At 47.3% G+C, this 16,326-nt stretch overlaps 1 protein-coding gene across 4 annotated transcripts in view; it reads left to right on the top strand.

Moving 5' to 3' along the window:
• SLC23A2 (solute carrier family 23 member 2) overlaps positions 1-16,326 on the top strand; it is a 50,322-nt gene continuing 33,996 nt past the window's right edge. Inside the window, exon 1 of one of the 4 annotated variants that reach the window (XM_079329023.1) lies at positions 1-138. The gene's annotated coding sequence lies outside the window, so the exon portion shown is untranslated. Of the gene's footprint in view, positions 139-14,443; positions 14,482-16,326 lie in introns of those variants that run through there. The other 3 variants (XM_079329025.1, XM_079329024.1, XM_079329027.1) reach the window with 3 other exon arrangements.

Here is a 16,326-nt window from a genome sequence, read left to right as displayed (position 1 = left end):
TGGGGGGCGGAGCGGGGCCCGTCCCGCCCCGTGCTCTGCCTGCCGGGGCCGCCCGGCCCCGCCGCACTCGCCGCGGAGACCGAGGGGAGCGGAGCCGCAGCCCCCAGCGCCATTGCCGCCCTCAGCCCGCCATGGCAGGTGAGCCCGTCCTCGCCGTCCTGCTGCCGCCGCCGCCCGCCCTGAGGGAGCAGCCCCGCGGCGCTTCCCCTCAGCGCTTTCCCCTCAGCGTTCTCCCCGCGGCGCTTCCCCTCAGCGCTTTCCCCTCAGCGTTCTCCCCGCCGCGCTCTCCCCTCAGCGCTTTCCCCTCAGCGTTCTCCCCGCCGCGCTCTCCCCTCAGCCTCCCGCCCGTGTCAGCTCCGTGCCCGCCCCGCACAGCCGCGGCTCGCCCCTCGCTGCCGCGGGCCGGGGGTCGCTGCTCCCCGCAGCCTCCACCATGTTAGCCGGCCGCGGTTCACCTTGGCCGCGCCGCCCGCACCTCTGCGCTCATCCTCTCCCTTTCATCTCGCATTTGGGGGTTCAATAAACCCTTCCCTGTGCTCCGCGCCGCCCTTTTCGGGCTCGGCATCGTCTCCAAGGGATGGGGAAGGGGCCGGGGGTGGCACCTGCGGCGGGGTCACCTGCGCGGCGAGCAGCACCGGGCGGGCGTCGATCCCCGGGTGGGGTCTTCTCTCTGTGCCGCTGAAGTCATTATTTTAATTATTTTTTTTTTCCGTTAATCTGAAACAAAATGGGTGGCAGAGCCGTAAGCTTGCAGATGGGATGGAGAAATGCAGGTTAATTCTCCCCTGGTCCTGAAGGGGTGGCCTCGCTCTTCCTTGATCCCGTTCTCGTGATGTGCTTTAAAGCTTCCCCCCCCCCACCTTTTAAAATTATTTATTTGCCTTTTTTCCCCCTCATTTTTCAGTGTACATTGAGGCAGTAAATATTTCGGCTTTCTGATTTTAACTTGCAAGCCCCATTCGATATCCTGTGTGGTTTTCTTTTGTTTTAAGGTACATTTTGGCTAGAAAGAAGTGATGTTCGGGAAAAACGCCCAAACAAAGCTGCTTGTAAGCCTATTAGATTTCCTAAAATAAGGACTAACCACCATCATATATTCCCGTTATTAATGTTTTTTTGCCTTTTTTTCCATAAAAGCTGGGAATGAGGCAGAGGCATTACAGCTTTATTCCCGTTCCATTCATTTTGGAGCCGCCGCTGTCATTTTGAAGGCAGGGAAGAGCAGCCCTTGAGGCAGGTTGGGGCTCTCCTGGCCAGGTGAGTGCGGGCTGCGCTGACCCCCAAGGCAGCAGCAGACCGTGGAAGATTCTGGCAGGGAAGGGAAATCCCCCGAGGTGTTTAAGACAAGGTAAAGACCTGGCCTGTTAATTTTTTCTGCCTTGTCATTTCCCACATGCAGCTGACTCTTGGTGTGAGTTCAGTGATAGGTAAATGCCAGGCTCACTGTTGCTGATGAGCTTTAATTTTCAATAAAAACACCAAATGCTCCGTATTTACAGGGAGCTTAATATGTCTGTGTGCCCTCACTGCAGTGTAGTGCTGCTAGGCTTGAGGAGGCTTTAAATTACCCAGTTTAAGCTTAAATAAAGAGCTGGTTTGGGTAGTGTTTTTCCTGGCAGGTGGAGTAAAACAAAGTGGAGAAGCAGAACAAATGCTGGAATGATGGGCTGCACCGTGCCTGAGCCAGGCTTAACTGCACACCTTGGTCTTCTGTTGATTTCAGTGTAGATAAAGGATTATTGCAACAAGTAGCTCAGGTTAGAAAACTGGAAAATAATCCTGAGATATGTGGAACAATTGGATTAGTTGATGAGCTCTTGTACCCCTTCTCCTGGCTTCCAGTCATGATCCAGATAGCTTGAAATCAGAGCAGTGTTAACATGGAGATGCACCGAAACAAATTCAACCTTGGGCTAGCAAGGAGGTTAAACAAGCCCTGAGATTTTTATCATGGATTTAAACATGCCTTTGGCTTAGCCAAGATGGGAAGAAGACTTGAAAATGTCTTGTCAGTGCCCTGGGGACAAGAGGAGGTCGCGTTGGGGTTCTCAGGGATGGGTTGTGCTCCCACTGTGGCTTAACAAGCCGAACTCAAATGGTTGAGGAGCATCTCAGAGTTGTCACTGGGCTGTAAGCCCTGCCCTGAGCCGGGCTTAGCTCTGCTGAGCTCTCAGCAGATGGAAGGAGCAGCATGGGAATCAGGTTCAGAGCACGGGCCTGTTGCTTCTTCAGCATTTTCAGCTTGAAAATAAATGGGAAATAAAAGCAGCTCCTCAAAACTGGGAGGATTTGGGCTGCGAGCTGATGGGTGTTTCCTTGAGAGATATCAACAACTGAAGCAGCTCCTGGCGCTGGGACTCCCGGGGATGGCAGCTCCATCAGGGGTTAGCCCACAAAACCTTTCATTTCTGTGGCAGCCAGATCTATTCGGGGCATTTTTGTGCTCTTTGCCCTCCCCGAGCCCAGGCAGACCTGAGTGTACCTCCATAAATCCATAGAATGTGGTGTGTGGGTGTATTTAAACCTTGCTGATATGAGAATTCTGTCTCATGAGGTCGTCTAACAGTCGAATTCCAGTGGAGAAATACAGATAATTTCTTTGTTGCTATTACTTGGTTGGAGACATCTTCGGGAGAAGCTTGAGATAATGGCAGTGCTTGAGGTTTGGATTTTTCCTAACAGAAAACGTTGACTCTGGATTTCCCCCACGTTTGTTAAGAAGAACCTGTAAAAAAATTCTGCATTTGTATGCAGTTCCTATTTTAAATGTTTTTTAAATCAAACCGAGTTTTTTATCTTTGATTGTGTCAGTATGTTTGGGGATTTATTTCTTCCTGGTGTAGCCAGCTTCCTCTGCATGGTGGGGTGTCCAGGGGAGCTGTGACAGTGGCTTTGTTGTGTTGTGGAAGTTGATTGGAGACCATTGAAAGGAAAATGGGTGAAACTCCAGGCGTTGTCGGTATGGATTCCTCCAGAATTGGCTGCTAAGCTGCTCTCAAGACTGGTCTGAGCAGCAGCGATTAAACCTCTCCTGATGCTGAGGGCAGGGGGAGGCAGCTGGGAGCTGTTCCCACCACAAACTGGTGTCAGTAGGAAGGTGATGGAATCCTGCAATGGTTTGGATTGGAGGGACCTCAGAGCCCATCAGTGCCACCCCTGCCATGGCAGGGACACCTCCCCCTGTCCCAGCTGCTCTGGGCACCCTGTGCCAGCCCTGCCCACCCTCCCAGGGAAGGATTTCTTCTGAGAAGATCTTGTTCTGCTGTAGCTGCTCCTGTCAACGTCTCTGTGTGAACCACGTAAGAAATCTCAAGCCCCAGAAGTTTCTGTAGGACCATTTCTTCAATAGATTTATTTTTCTTGCAAACACTTCTTCATGTGTTTATCCTTAAAGGATAAAATGCAGATGGCTGTAGACTACCCTTCTACTTCCATTGGAGCTGATGTGTTGCTGGAAAATCTATTTATATCAAGTGTTATTTATGAGGCTTCAATGCTCATGACATGGCCTGAAAACAGTTACTGTGGGGGTTATTTTACTTAAAAGCTGCAGGAAGACAATACTGACAGTCAGGATGAGTAAGAGACAAGCATCCTGATGTAGTGAAGGCAGGAGTAAAAGAAATAAATGAAAGTTCTTGCTGTGTTCTCCAGCCTTCCCGGGGGTGAAGTGTGTTCAGACACAGCCAGCTTTGTGGGGTGCACTAAATATTGCTGTCAGTACTTGGGAGCACATTTGCTTTATGGACAGATGTTTTTAGTTGTTATGAGCTGTTTCAGGACAGGATTTCTTTGAGGGCAGGAAAGAAATCTGATGATGTTTGGCTGTTTTCAGGTTGTGGGAAGGCAATGTTTGCTGTTTGAATGTTTTTCTGTTGGAGATGAAGCTACATGGGGATTTCTTGCCACGGCAATTTGGCCCGGAAAGGAGCAGAGCTACTTCCTTGGACAGGCAGTTGGGGTGTTGAGACATCGCTGGCACTTGGTGGGGAAAGAGAGGAGGAAGGAGGACTGGACTTGTAACTCAGAAGTCTCCTTTTGTAATTTCATCCCTTCCACTCGCATTATTCCCGGCCAAGCCCCGGGAGTGTGTGCGCCATGGGGAACGCCACGTGCCCGGCCATGGACGCGGCTCCCGGGCTCTGCAGAGGGACCAGCGTGTGTTTTGTGGTCCCCAGTGTTGTCATCAGCCCCGTCTGCAGTGAGTCACCCTCAGCCTGGGAGCTGTGACTCTTCCCTTGGCTCTGGGATGGTTTTTTGGGAAGGATGAATTGGCCACCAGGCTGTGCCCAAAGCAGCGGGTTGGGTGTTTCCCCGCTGGGAGTGGATTGAAGTGCTCCGTGTTCCCATTCTAGAGCTCCGTTTGATTGTTTGCTGAGGAATGGCTGGGCTCGAGGTAACTGTAAAACTAGTATTTTAATGAGTTTATAATTAGAAATTCAATTATCTCAATCTCCCCGTGTCTCAGTTCCCAGGCCAGAAGATGCAAGTGCTGGTTAAGAAGGGGACGGGGGCAGGGAATGCACTTAACATCCAAGTGTCTGCCCTTTACTTATTTCATTTTAATATTACTTTTAAACAGCAGCTTCAAGAGAGAATAAAATTTATTCTTTCTTGCTGAAAGGGAATTTCCAGAGCTCTTTCTCAACACATTCAGGCAAGCAGAATATTTTATTCTTCCTTCAAAACTTACTTTACTAAGCAGTAATAAATCGATGTGTGTTTTTAAGAGTGTCTCAGGCACCTTGGGGGCATAGCATGGCTGGATTTTTGCTGCCTGTTTTGGAGGCAGATACATCTCTGTCCTCTGAACCAGGAATGTTTTGATCTTGGACTTGCGTCAGCAAAGTGCCTGAGAAAACAAGCTTTGTCTGATAGTTGTATTTTTAGGAGCAGAGGAGTCCAGTTGTTGTGGTGGAGGAGCAGAGTTGTCCCACAGTGTCTGAGCTTTCTAAGCTCTGTGTGCTCTGAAAACAACAACCCACCTGCTTTCTGCGGGTTTGGGTTAAACCAGCCTGTGCCCTTCCTGATAAAAGGGACTGTTGGAATTGTCACCCACTTCATGCTCACTTTAGAGTAAAACTGCTTGAAGAATGGGTCTCAAATGAGTACAATGATGAAAGAGGGATTGACTCACCGATTTTTGGTTTTGACTGTTTGGGAAACGTGAGTCACCCAACTGATTTTGAATGGCCCCATGTCCCCCAGTTTATTGTCGGAATTTTTATTTCAATCGAACTGTTGCAGGGCTCCAGCCATTCTAGCAGTTGGCTGAAGCATTTTGGGAATGCAGGGTGGTGGGAAATAAGTGAAAAGCACTTTCAGGGGGGCTCATGCACTGACATTCATGGGCATTAACCTCGGCTGGGAGCTTTGAGCACTTCGGGCTCTCAGTGGAGCGACACATTTTAATTGGCTTTATTCCTGTTTTGCATGGCCGTGAAATGGCAGCCCAGGGCATTAATGTCGATTTTAGTGGTTTGCTGGCTGTTACCCACTTGTGAGATTGTAAAAGTTAACACAACAAAGTGCAGCTTTAATAGGAAAGTGCCTTAAACACTGAAGCACTCGGCTGTGTTTATGTGCTGGGGTGGTTAATGTGAATTTATCCCAGGCTCCCAGCCCTTTGGAAGTCCTGTGGATCTGCTGCTGGCATTGGCAAGGACATGCTGGAAATCTTTGACCACCAAGCCCAGCTTTCTTTTTTTCTCATCCTGTTTTCTACCCCAGAAGCCACCATCCGAAGGGTTTCCTATTTTTTTGACCTTAACTGCTGTTCTCACTTACCCTGGAGTGTCTTGAATTTCATCCTGAAGCTCAGCTCAGGTGCTGCTGTGTTGTGCTTTTAAAGGGAATTGTGTGTAAATGTTCTTAGCAGCACTGAAGGTCATGGAGAGGATCTCATAAAACGGGCACGTGACTCCCTGTCATGACTTTCACTTTTTATTTAGGGGGTTGGAGGGGAAATAAAGTGCTGCACTGCAAAATTAGCAACCTTTGCTTTTGTGTGCTGAATGAAATGAGCTCGGAGTCTCAGAGCTGATCGCACTCAGTGGACTCTGCTGTGGGAAGGTTTCAATTTTTATGGAGTCTTTGAATCACTATGACAGGAGAAAACTAATTTTGCTCTGTTTATTGCTTGTCCTTTGTGTGGAAAATCCTGTATCCAGACCCTCACCATACCCAAGCAAAGGAAACACATCCTTGTTTTTGCAAACTCTAAAGCACCAGCTCTTCACAGGTTACAGCAGCTTTTTTTCCCCTTCTCTTTTTCTTTTTTTTTTTTGTACAGAATTAATTATTTCTGAAAGGTAATGCTGATGCAAGCAGCATTTGCTTGATGATATTTTAACAGATTGGAGTTTTTGATAAAAGCTGGCAGATCACAGTTTCCTGATGAGCATTTTGTTGTATTAAGACCAAGCCTAAAGAGTAATTTGGATTGAGACTGACAAGAAATTGGAGCTGCAGGTCTCTGTTCATAGGCTGCTCAGAGTGCAGGAAATAATTGCTGTGTTCTCATACTGCTCTGTGTCCTTTCATCTCTGGGAACAATAACAATTACCAGTAATTTGCTGGTATTGGATGTATTTGCATGGGTGCCATTTAATTTTGTGTGTGGAATTTTGGGAGGTTGTGCTGAGCACAGTCATTATTACCAATATAATTTCACAGGGCTCTGGTCTGTTTTATTCAGCCTGTTGGACATTTATTATTTGTAATTATTTCACCTCACTGGGACATGCTTTTAAAGCTTAAAAAAATACGGGTGAGAGAGAGTATTTTGGTTTTTTTTTTTAATACCCAAGTCTTGGGGGTTTATTGTAGTCCTGTCAGATGTTTTCCTTGTCCATCTGTCCTGTTGGCAAATACCAGGAAAGGCAAAGGGTGGAAGGCTGGGCTGCTTTGGAGTCATGATCCTCCTGATAAAAACAGACTGTGAAAACCCCTCCTGCAGCAGGGGAAGAGCTGCTGCTCCTGTAAACATCCCCTGCTAATGAGCTGCTCTGCTTTGGAGGGGATCAAACACAGCTAATGCTTTTCATGGAGATGCCTAATCAGCCACAATAGAACCAAGCAAAGCTGTCAATTAAACCTTCTATGCAGTTTCTCAGTATAAATGAGCCTGAACCCACAGCACTGTCTGAGCTCCCCTCCCTGGCTGTTGGGGTTTGGTAAAGATTTTATGATCAGCATTAGCCCCATTTTGGAGCTCACTTAGGTACACTCCATCTGCATTGGTCTTTTCTTCTAATTATTCAAAGGGCAAAATGTGTGCTGAAGTGCTGTTCCTTCAAATAGCAGCAGCTAAGAAGTCTTGCATTTATCTGAAGCCAATTAAGTAAGAATAATTGAGATTATTTTGTTAAAAGCAGTGCTGAAACACATCTGCCAAAGAGCCCTGAAGATGAAGAAGCCATTAAGGCAGAATATTAAACCCGCAGTATGTTGGTTAAAAAAGGATTGGTTTACTGGTAGAAATCACAAAGAGGTTTACTGAAGGTAAATATAGGTTTCTTCTACTAAATTTTGCCTAAGTACTTTTTTAAAAAGTCTTCCCTAAACCAAGAAGTTTTCCTTCAGTAACCCACAGTTGGTATAAATATTATTGTAAGTAGTGTGAACTCTGAAGATACTGTAATTTGTGCTTTTCCTGAGCAACCAGTTGGGTGTTAAACCCACTGTTCCATTTGTGTCCCTTCACTTGGAGAAGCCACTTAACCTTCTTTACCAATTCTGTTGCTCATGGGGATATTTAATGCATTAATTTCTATTTAATGCATTCTTAATTACCTGCTTACACAGGGAGGGAAGTCTTCAAAGCCACTGCTTTGGAGTGACATCCCCCATCTCAGCCTGGTGATGTGGTGTGTGACACAGGGGTGAGGTGGCAGCTGGGCTCCAGCAAGTCCTGTCCCCTTGGACTGTCCCCAATGATTTCAGAGGGTGGAGGGACCAATAAATGCACATTTCTGAGGAGGTCAGTGCTGGTGGCTGGGCAGGAGCTGTTTTCACTGAGCCTGCCTGAAACAGCAGCAGGGGAGTCACCCAGCAGGGCTGGCTGAGCACTGAAACACTGCCAGGCTTGTTATGAAATTAATAAATTAGTAATTAGTTGGCTTAACATGTGGGAATCAAACCCAGGGCTGCTTACAGTTGTTTGGTACGTGGGCAGGGAGTAAGGAGTGCTGGTTTGGCTTAAATATCATTAATGGCAATCATGATTTAATTTTTCCCCAGTGGCTGTGGGAAACCAAGCTGTGCTTGGTACCAAAGCTCCTGGGGCAAACAGCTGGGCACCAGTTCTTGGTGGCAATATCAGCATTTATTGTTGCTGGTAGAGTCAGTGAGGGCATCTGTTCTTGCTCTGTGACACCAAGAGATGCTCTGCCTGTGCCCTGCCTTGTGCCAGCTCCAGCAGGAAGCTTCTGCTGCTGCTTTGGCTCCAGGTCAGGACCCCAAACCCCAGAATGGGGTCAGGCAGCTGTGCTGGGATTGCACTCCTGGAACCAGAGCATCCTGTCCTGGGAGCACAGCAGAGATTCCTGCACGTGCAGGGTCACACTCAGCCTTGGGAGCCTTGGAACCTTTCCTCTGTAAGGGGTGGAAATTCACTGATTATTCCCAGGAAAGATTTTGAAGTAATCTCAAAGGAGTGAAAGGTCACTGGGCAAGAAGGGCATAACTCTCCCAACTGGATAATTAAAAAGAAAATTAAAAAGTGTGCTAAGTTGAGATTGACTTGTGGCCATGCTTTGAAGATTAAAAGGGCTTTTTTTTCATTTCGGATGCAGGGGGCTGAGATTGGTGGGAGGAGGAGTTGTGGCTGCTGGAGCAGTTGGGCTGTGAATTACTGAGCTGTGAACAAGATCCCAAATCGCTGACCAAAACTATGGATATCAGCTCTCTTCCCCCTCCAGCTCTTAAAGCATTTAGTCTTGCAGCTGGAGTTTTCAGCCTGGCTGCTCCCTGTGTAATGCAGGGTGACTTTTAGGCATCTAAGCAAATGTTATATTGAATGAAAAACTATAAACAAATTATTTGGCTCAGAAGTGTTTTGCCTTTAGAAAATTAAAGTAACAGTAGCTCTGGCTAAAGCTTTCCATGTTCTTTGCACAGCCTGCTGGATCTTTCTGTACAGTTTTAGTCCACCCTTTTGAAACCATTGGCAGTCACAAAAACGGGGAGAGAAAGCTAAAATATAAGTGTGCAAACTAACTGGTAACTGATGTGTCAAATTCGGTCTGTTTTCCTGGGCACGGAGTGGGTTGGGATGGGAAAAACCTCAAATCCCCTGCAGTGCCACCCCTGCGTGGGCAGGGACATCTCCCACTGCTCCAAGCCCTGGCCTTGGGCACTGCCAGGGATGGGGATTCCAGGAATACATGAGGGTAATGATGTGTTAAGGGTAATCTGGGAATACATGAGGGTAATGATGTGTTAAGGGTAATCTGGGAATACATGAAGGTAATGATGTGTTAAGGGTAATCTGGGAATACATGACTCGTTAATGTTCTCCTACCTCTGCCCTGCTCTGTTGGCCAGGCTTTGCTTCTGTCTTTTCTTTGATTATTTACAGGAGTACCTGGAGCTCCAGGAAAGGAGTCTGACTTCGTTTATGAGCAGGGTGACTACAATAACAGGTCCCAAAAAGCACATTCCTTCCCCGGGAATTTTGGAAGTGTTTTGATCTTTGGCTTCACTATTCTTTTGTTGTTCTTTCTTGACAATGATTCCTTATTTCTTGCCCAGAAGTCAGCTACATGTGTTCTTAAAGGCACTTCCATCTTGTAATTACCTTTTTACACAGAACTCTGTATTTGCTTTGATGTACTTCTCAGATCCTGGGTTCAAAAATACACAGTTGAAGGAAAAGTTCTAATACCTTAATAATACAGGCTGTAGACGAGTTAGGGATTTAAGAACAGAATTTTGGCCACAAAGCATTGCATTGTCCACTTGGAAATGTGGGATTCATTTGCCATGGACTGCCCCAAGGTGTCCTCCCTCTGGGAGAGAGGGGTTTGTGGCTTCAGCCAGGTACAAGGACACTCTCAGGGGCAGGAGCCAGGACTGGGCATTGCTCCCTGAATTACCTGGGCAGCTTTCAGAGCAGTTCCAGTAATTCTTGGTGTCAATTTGAGTCAGCACTGGGGAAGGGCAAGTAGGTGTTTTCATATTCTGGTAAGTGCTTTTTCAAGGAATTCATAATTCAGTGAATTTATAAACATCCCTCTAAGATCAAACTTAATAGCTGAGGCTTTCTGCTGTTCCCAGTTGTGGGTGGATCTATTTATTGTGCTGGTGTGTGATGCTGTTTTCTGTGTTTGCTGTATTATGTTAAGTGTGTTCTGGAGGATGTTCATGGGAGGCTGCTGATTAAATAAGCTGATGTAAAAGATCACGTATTTGCTGTGGCTTTGGGAGGAAGAATACTTAAATTAGGAGATGGCTACAAAAATGTAGTGAGGGGGCTCATTGAGCTGTCAGAAACAAGGCCTCCTCCACCTCACCCTCTGGATGAAACAGGATGTTCCTGCAGGGAAACTGACTGCATCCCTCTTCCTTTTGGGCTTTTTTCTTGCTCTTAATCAAGGTTCAAGGGAGGGATTTTTGTTAGCAGCACCTGGGTTACATTATTGTCATTTTGGTGATGGGACATAACCATTGTGTGCCACCCCTGTGTAGGAGGAATAGGGGACTTCAGAGAAGGATTTTTTCCTGCCTGAGTGCTGCAAAATGGCAGAGAATAAATCCTCAGAATAAATATTTCAGCTGGGAACATTGTCAGTAGTTTACTCATGTGTGTCCAAGAACAAACAGAATTTGGCTCAGAAGTGTTGGTTCATCCTTGGACTGAACACTTGAGTATCTGAGAAGAAGGCAGAAAATTGGATTTTCTCATAATAATCAAAGTGAACTCCTCCTAGGAGTAACATTTCCAAGCAGTAAAAATGCTTCCAGCAGTTTGCATTTCAGACATGAAGCAGGTATAAAATTGATGAGTAGCTGTGTCAGACCATCATGACCAAGCTCCCCAGGCTGAAGCAAAGTGAGACAATTCCTCTGATTCCCCTCCCACAGTAAAGTGCAGCTACACACAGCTCTCAGCTGTTTATTCCCAGCTGCCTTCCACACCAGTTTGGAACATGAAGCTGCCCTGTGCAGTATCCCAGTGCTTGAGAGATTGGAGTTACATTTTGAATTGGCATTCTCCTGGAGTGTGGCAGTGATTCCAGTCCCTGCTCCCTGCAGGAATTGTAACCCAGCAAGGCAGCTTGGATCTGTCCCAACATCAACCTTGGATTGAAGTGGAGGTACCCAGATTAGCAGGTGGTTTATTTGGATTTAGTGTAAATGCAGAGTAATCAGAAATAAATTGTTCGAATGATGAAATCATTGAAATCATTATGAAATTCTCCACTCACTGCTGATGAATTTTGGAGCGATTAGTTTTAATTGCAAGGTAAATAGACAAGTCTTTGATTGCATACTTTAGAATTTTAATTGCACTGAACTCAATTATACTTTGAACTGAGATATTCAGGGCAAGAAGTATTTGAGTCCCTGGCATTGTTTAATCCAACTATTTAAAAATACCATTGGATTGAACAATAGTTGGACATTGGAGTAAAAAAACAAATGGCTTACTTCTTTCATAACCTGAGGTTTTCCTCTTGCCATTGATCACTCAGTCCTGTAGCTGCCTGTGAGTACATCAGACACCTTGAATCTAAAAAAAAATTCCAGCATGTTCCTTAAAATGTTACAGATGAGTGATCTTCAGCCAGTCTGGGTACAGCAGTTGGTATCTTGTGGTCTTAAGGTTTGGTGATGTTTGTGTTATAGGCTCTAAAATTTCTTTACATTGAAATTAAGATATTTCTATTTATGAAAACATTTGGAATTAGAAGGAAGGAGGAAAGGATTTAATAATTGAAAAAGGAGTGAACGAAGGGGGAAACTTCTCAACATCTCCTTGCAGCAGGGATTAAAGGCTGGAACATCCTGTGGGTTTGTGTGCACACACTGCACAAAGGAATTGCTGGAGATCCTTGAATCCTCCCATGGATCTGAGTGAGGGATGAATGAGGAGCTTTGCACGGGACAGGCAGCAGCTCCCAGTTAACCCTGCCCTGCTCAGGCAGCAGCTCCCAGTTAACCCTGCCCTGCTCAGGCAGCAGCTCCCAGTTAACCCTGCCCTGCTCAGGCTCCCAGTTAACCCTGCCCTGCTCAGGCAGCAGCTCCCAGTTAACCCTGCCCTGCTCAGGCAGCAGCTCCCAGTTAACCCTGCCCTGCTCAGGCAGCAGCTCCCAGTTAACCCTACCCTGCTCAGGCTCCCAGTTAACCCTGCCCTGCTCAGGCTCCCAGTTAACCCTACCCTGCTCAGGCTCAGGCTCCCAGTTAACCCTGCCCTGCTCAGGCTCAGGCTCCCAGTTAACCCTGCCCTGCTCAGGCTCAGGCTCCCAGTTAACCCTGCCCTGCTCAGGCTCCCAGTTAACCCTGCCCTGCTCAGGCTCCAGCTCCCAGTTAACCCTGCCCTGCTCAGGCTCCAGCTCCCAGTTAACCCTGCCCTGCTCAGGCTCCCAGTTAACCCTGCCTGCTCAGGCTCCAGCTCCCAGTTAACCCTGCCCTGCTCAGGTTCAGGCTCCCAGTTAACCCTGCCCTGCTCAGGCTCCAGCTCCCAGTTAACCCTGCCCTGCTCAGGCTCCCAGTTAACCCTGCCCTGCTCAGGCTCAGGCTCCCAGTTAACCCTGCCCTGCTCAGGCTCCAGCTCCCAGTTAACCCTGCCCTGCTCAGGCTCAGGCTCCCAGTTAACCCTGCCCTGCTCAGGCTCCAGCTCCCAGTTAACCCTGCCCTGCTCAGGCTTCCAGTTAACCCTGCCCTGCTCAGGCAGCAGCTCCCAGTTAACCCTGCCCTGCTCAGGCAGCAGCTCCCAGTTAACCCTGCCCTGCTCAGGCAGCAGCTCCCAGTTAACCCTGCCCTGCTCAGGCAGCAGCTCCCAGTTAACCCTGCCCTGCTCAGGCTCCAGCTCCCAGTTAACCCTGCCCTGCTCAGGCTCCCAGTTAACCCTGCCCTGCTCAGGCTCAGGCTCCCAGTTAACCCTGCCCTGCTCAGGCTCCCAGTTAACCCTGCCCTGCTCAGGCTCCCAGTTAACCCTGCCCTGCTCAGGCTCCAGCTCCCAGTTAACCCTGCCCTGCTCAGGCTGGATGGACTTTAGGGAACTGGATGGAGCCTGTCCCTGCCTGCACACATTGGGGTGCAAACAGGGTGTTTCAGGTACAGTGAGCTCATCCTTGTGCCCTTGAGCTCGGTGCTCTTGGCCCTCTCTCAGCTGGGTGCAAGGGGTGGAGTTGGTGCTGGTAAATTGGGGCAGAAGCTGCTCCCTGGGTGCTGCTTTGTGGTGGCCTGTTCTGGTTGTGGCTTCAGTATCAGTTGTAGGATGATGATGATGTCTCATTAATCCTTTGAAAAGGGAATTGGGGGATAGGGGTGGGGATGAAAACCTTAGCAGCTTGAGGCAGGGGCTGTGATGTGCCAAATTACAAAGTGATGTTCAGGAGTGTAAGGGCAGCCTTAGGCAGCCCTGTGCTCCCACAGAAAGGGAGTGGGGCAAGGAGGAGATCCATGGGAAGCAATTCTAGAGTCCTAGATTTGTTTCTGTTGGAAAAGGCCTCTAAGATCAAGTCCAGCCATTAAGCCAGCACTGCCATGTCCACCACTAAACCATGCCCTGAATGCCACATCTCCATGGCTTTTACACACCTCCAGGGACAGGGACTCACCCACTTCCCAGGGCAGCCTGTTCCAGTGCTTGGCAACCTTTATTTATTTTTTTTGTTGTTTTTCTTGTTGTTTCAAGTCTTTCACTTCTTCTCCTTCCTCCCTTTCCATCTCACTTTGCCCTGTGCTCATCATTACTCAGCATTTTCCACTGGGGAAGTGGTTGAGCCCAGCACGAGTCCTGGTGTGTTTCAGTTCCCAGTGAGCTCGTGGATCACTGACCTTACCTTAGGGAAGAGCTCTGGGACCTCTCAAAAACGTGTTCAGTTACTGATAAAAACATGTCTGTGCAAGTTGCACAAGGGAGGCTGATGGAAAAACACTCGCAGAAAATCCCCATCCCGACTCCAGCTGTTGCAGCCAGGCATGTAAATATTTGTGCCAGTTGTGTTTGGAGGCTCTGGCTGGCTGTTCTCCCCAGGAGTTACTCTGGAGTTTGTGGCCAAGCTGAAGCTCCCGGGCCCGCCTGCTTTGCGTAACCCACAGGAGGCGTGGAGTAAAGGAGGAGTAACCCAGGAGTAAGCAGAGTGTCCAGGGCTCCTCCTGCCCCACCTTGTGGAACCGTGGGCTGGGATTGGGCACGAGCAGTTACACAATGGGCAAGTATAAAAAGAGGGGAAAGTGCTCCTGGGGATGGATGTGTGTCTGCATCCTCCAGCTGCTGCTGCAGGAGCTGCTTCCCAGAGCTTCGTGCAGGTTTGTCTTGGGGTTCACAGCCTGCTGGGGATGGTTGCAAAAATTCAATTGATTTGGTGTCTGCTGTATGAAAGAAGAAACTTAAAAACTTGTGTTTGCAGGTGTTAATAACTTAACTTGTGTCTTAAAAGATTACAGAATTTAATTTTTCATCTTCACTGTAGAAAAAGATACTATTTCAAAAGTATTTGCTGTTTTCTGTTTATCCATAAACTTTCCTTTTAATCTTTAAAATGGGAGAAATTTATATGATATTTATGTAGTAAAAAGGATTTTAAGAAATCTTGAGCACAAAAGTACAGCATCTAGGTTAGTTTCTGAGAGTTTATTTATTCCACATCCTAATCAGTTATGCTAAATGGAAGTGTTTATTTCCAGACAGGCCTAATAGATAACTGGGTGTAAAACTCAAGTGTGGGATCAGTTGCTGGGTTTGTATTGATTTCTGGGCTCATGCTGTTCCCTTTCCAAAGGATCCACAGGAATGCCTCAGCCTTTGGGAAGGAGCTTCACATCCAGAGCTGAAAAATTGGCACATTACCTTGATTTACTTAATAAATGGAATTTTTCCTAGATGAGTCTCTTAACTCCACCTTTGTTTTAATGTGATTAAAGTCTTGGAAAGAAGGGAGCTTTCATCAAAGTGCCAAGTCCAAGTACAAAGCAGGCTGAGAAAGAACCCAGTGTGAGCTCAGGTTGCTTTGAGGGCCCTGAAGGAGCTTAACGAGCTGTGTATTAATATCCATAATAACGGGGAGGTATTGGAATGCCCAAATTATTAATTCTCCCCAGGGAGACTGTAAGGACTCGATAGCACTCTAAATCAAATTACTGTGTGCCATGCACTGGGCAAGGTGTGCTGAGCTCCTGTGAAGGGGCAGTGAGACAGGAGTTAATTTTTATTTTCCCTGAGTCTGGAGAGCTCTGCAGGTGCCAGTTCCCAGCAGGGGCTGTGCTGCTCTGTGTGCAGGTAACCAGCTGGAAATTGCCATCTCCCACCTTCTGCTTCTCTGGAATTTCATCCTGCCGTGTCCTTTTCTCATCCCTGTCCCTTGGTGGGGTCCCACGGGAGGGTGGCAAATGCACTGCACAGAATTTGGGCAAAAGTGCTGCCTTTTGGAACAAGAAAATGGGAGTAATGGGGTGAAAGATGAGGAGGAACTGCTTGGCCAGCAGTGTTTTGATCAAACATCTTTCAGGGTGACTGATGCTGGAAACACTCAGATTTTGGCTATTCTAGTTTAGAATCACAGCCTAACTAAGCTCTCAGTTAATAACTTGACTAACCAAACTTGTAGTTTTTGAAAGCTGTGAGATCCTTTGTTAAACATCTCATTCAGCTGGATTTAAGTCCCCTTCTCAACGAGCTCATTCACACAGGAAGTTAATGAGATTGAGCTAATGTGCTTTAAATACACGGAAGGTTTGAGCTCGGCATAACTTTCCTGCTTAGCTTTGTGTAGACTTGCCCTAATAACATTGGTCAGTTATTAAAGCACCGTTCTGGATGGCAGTCAAAATACCAACTCCTTAAACATTCCTGAGTGCCTCCAAAGAAAGAATATGTCTGTGCTTTGAAGAGCTACTTTGAAACGAAGAGAGAAGCTTCTTCAAGTAGCCATCAGCACTTTTTAAAACCTAAATTGAGTTTTGTAAAACTCAAATGTTAGGAAGTTTGGGTGTTCAGCAGCATTTTATTTGTCTCTGCTGCAGGTGGAGGCAAACTGGGTGGTGGTAGGTGAAATGTGGAGTCTGCTTTCCTTCAGTTGTGGATGTGGTTCAGTGGAGGAGGGAAATCTCTGGAGCATTTAGGATGTGGTGATATTTCAGTGCAGCTTCAGCTGA

The sequence above is a fragment of the Erithacus rubecula genome (genome assembly GCF_903797595.1).
Source record: "Erithacus rubecula genome assembly, chromosome: 29".
Taxonomy (NCBI): Eukaryota; Metazoa; Chordata; class Aves; order Passeriformes; family Muscicapidae; genus Erithacus; species Erithacus rubecula.
Note: the sequence above shows the minus strand (reverse complement) of the source record. Positions and strands in the feature narration are given on the sequence as shown.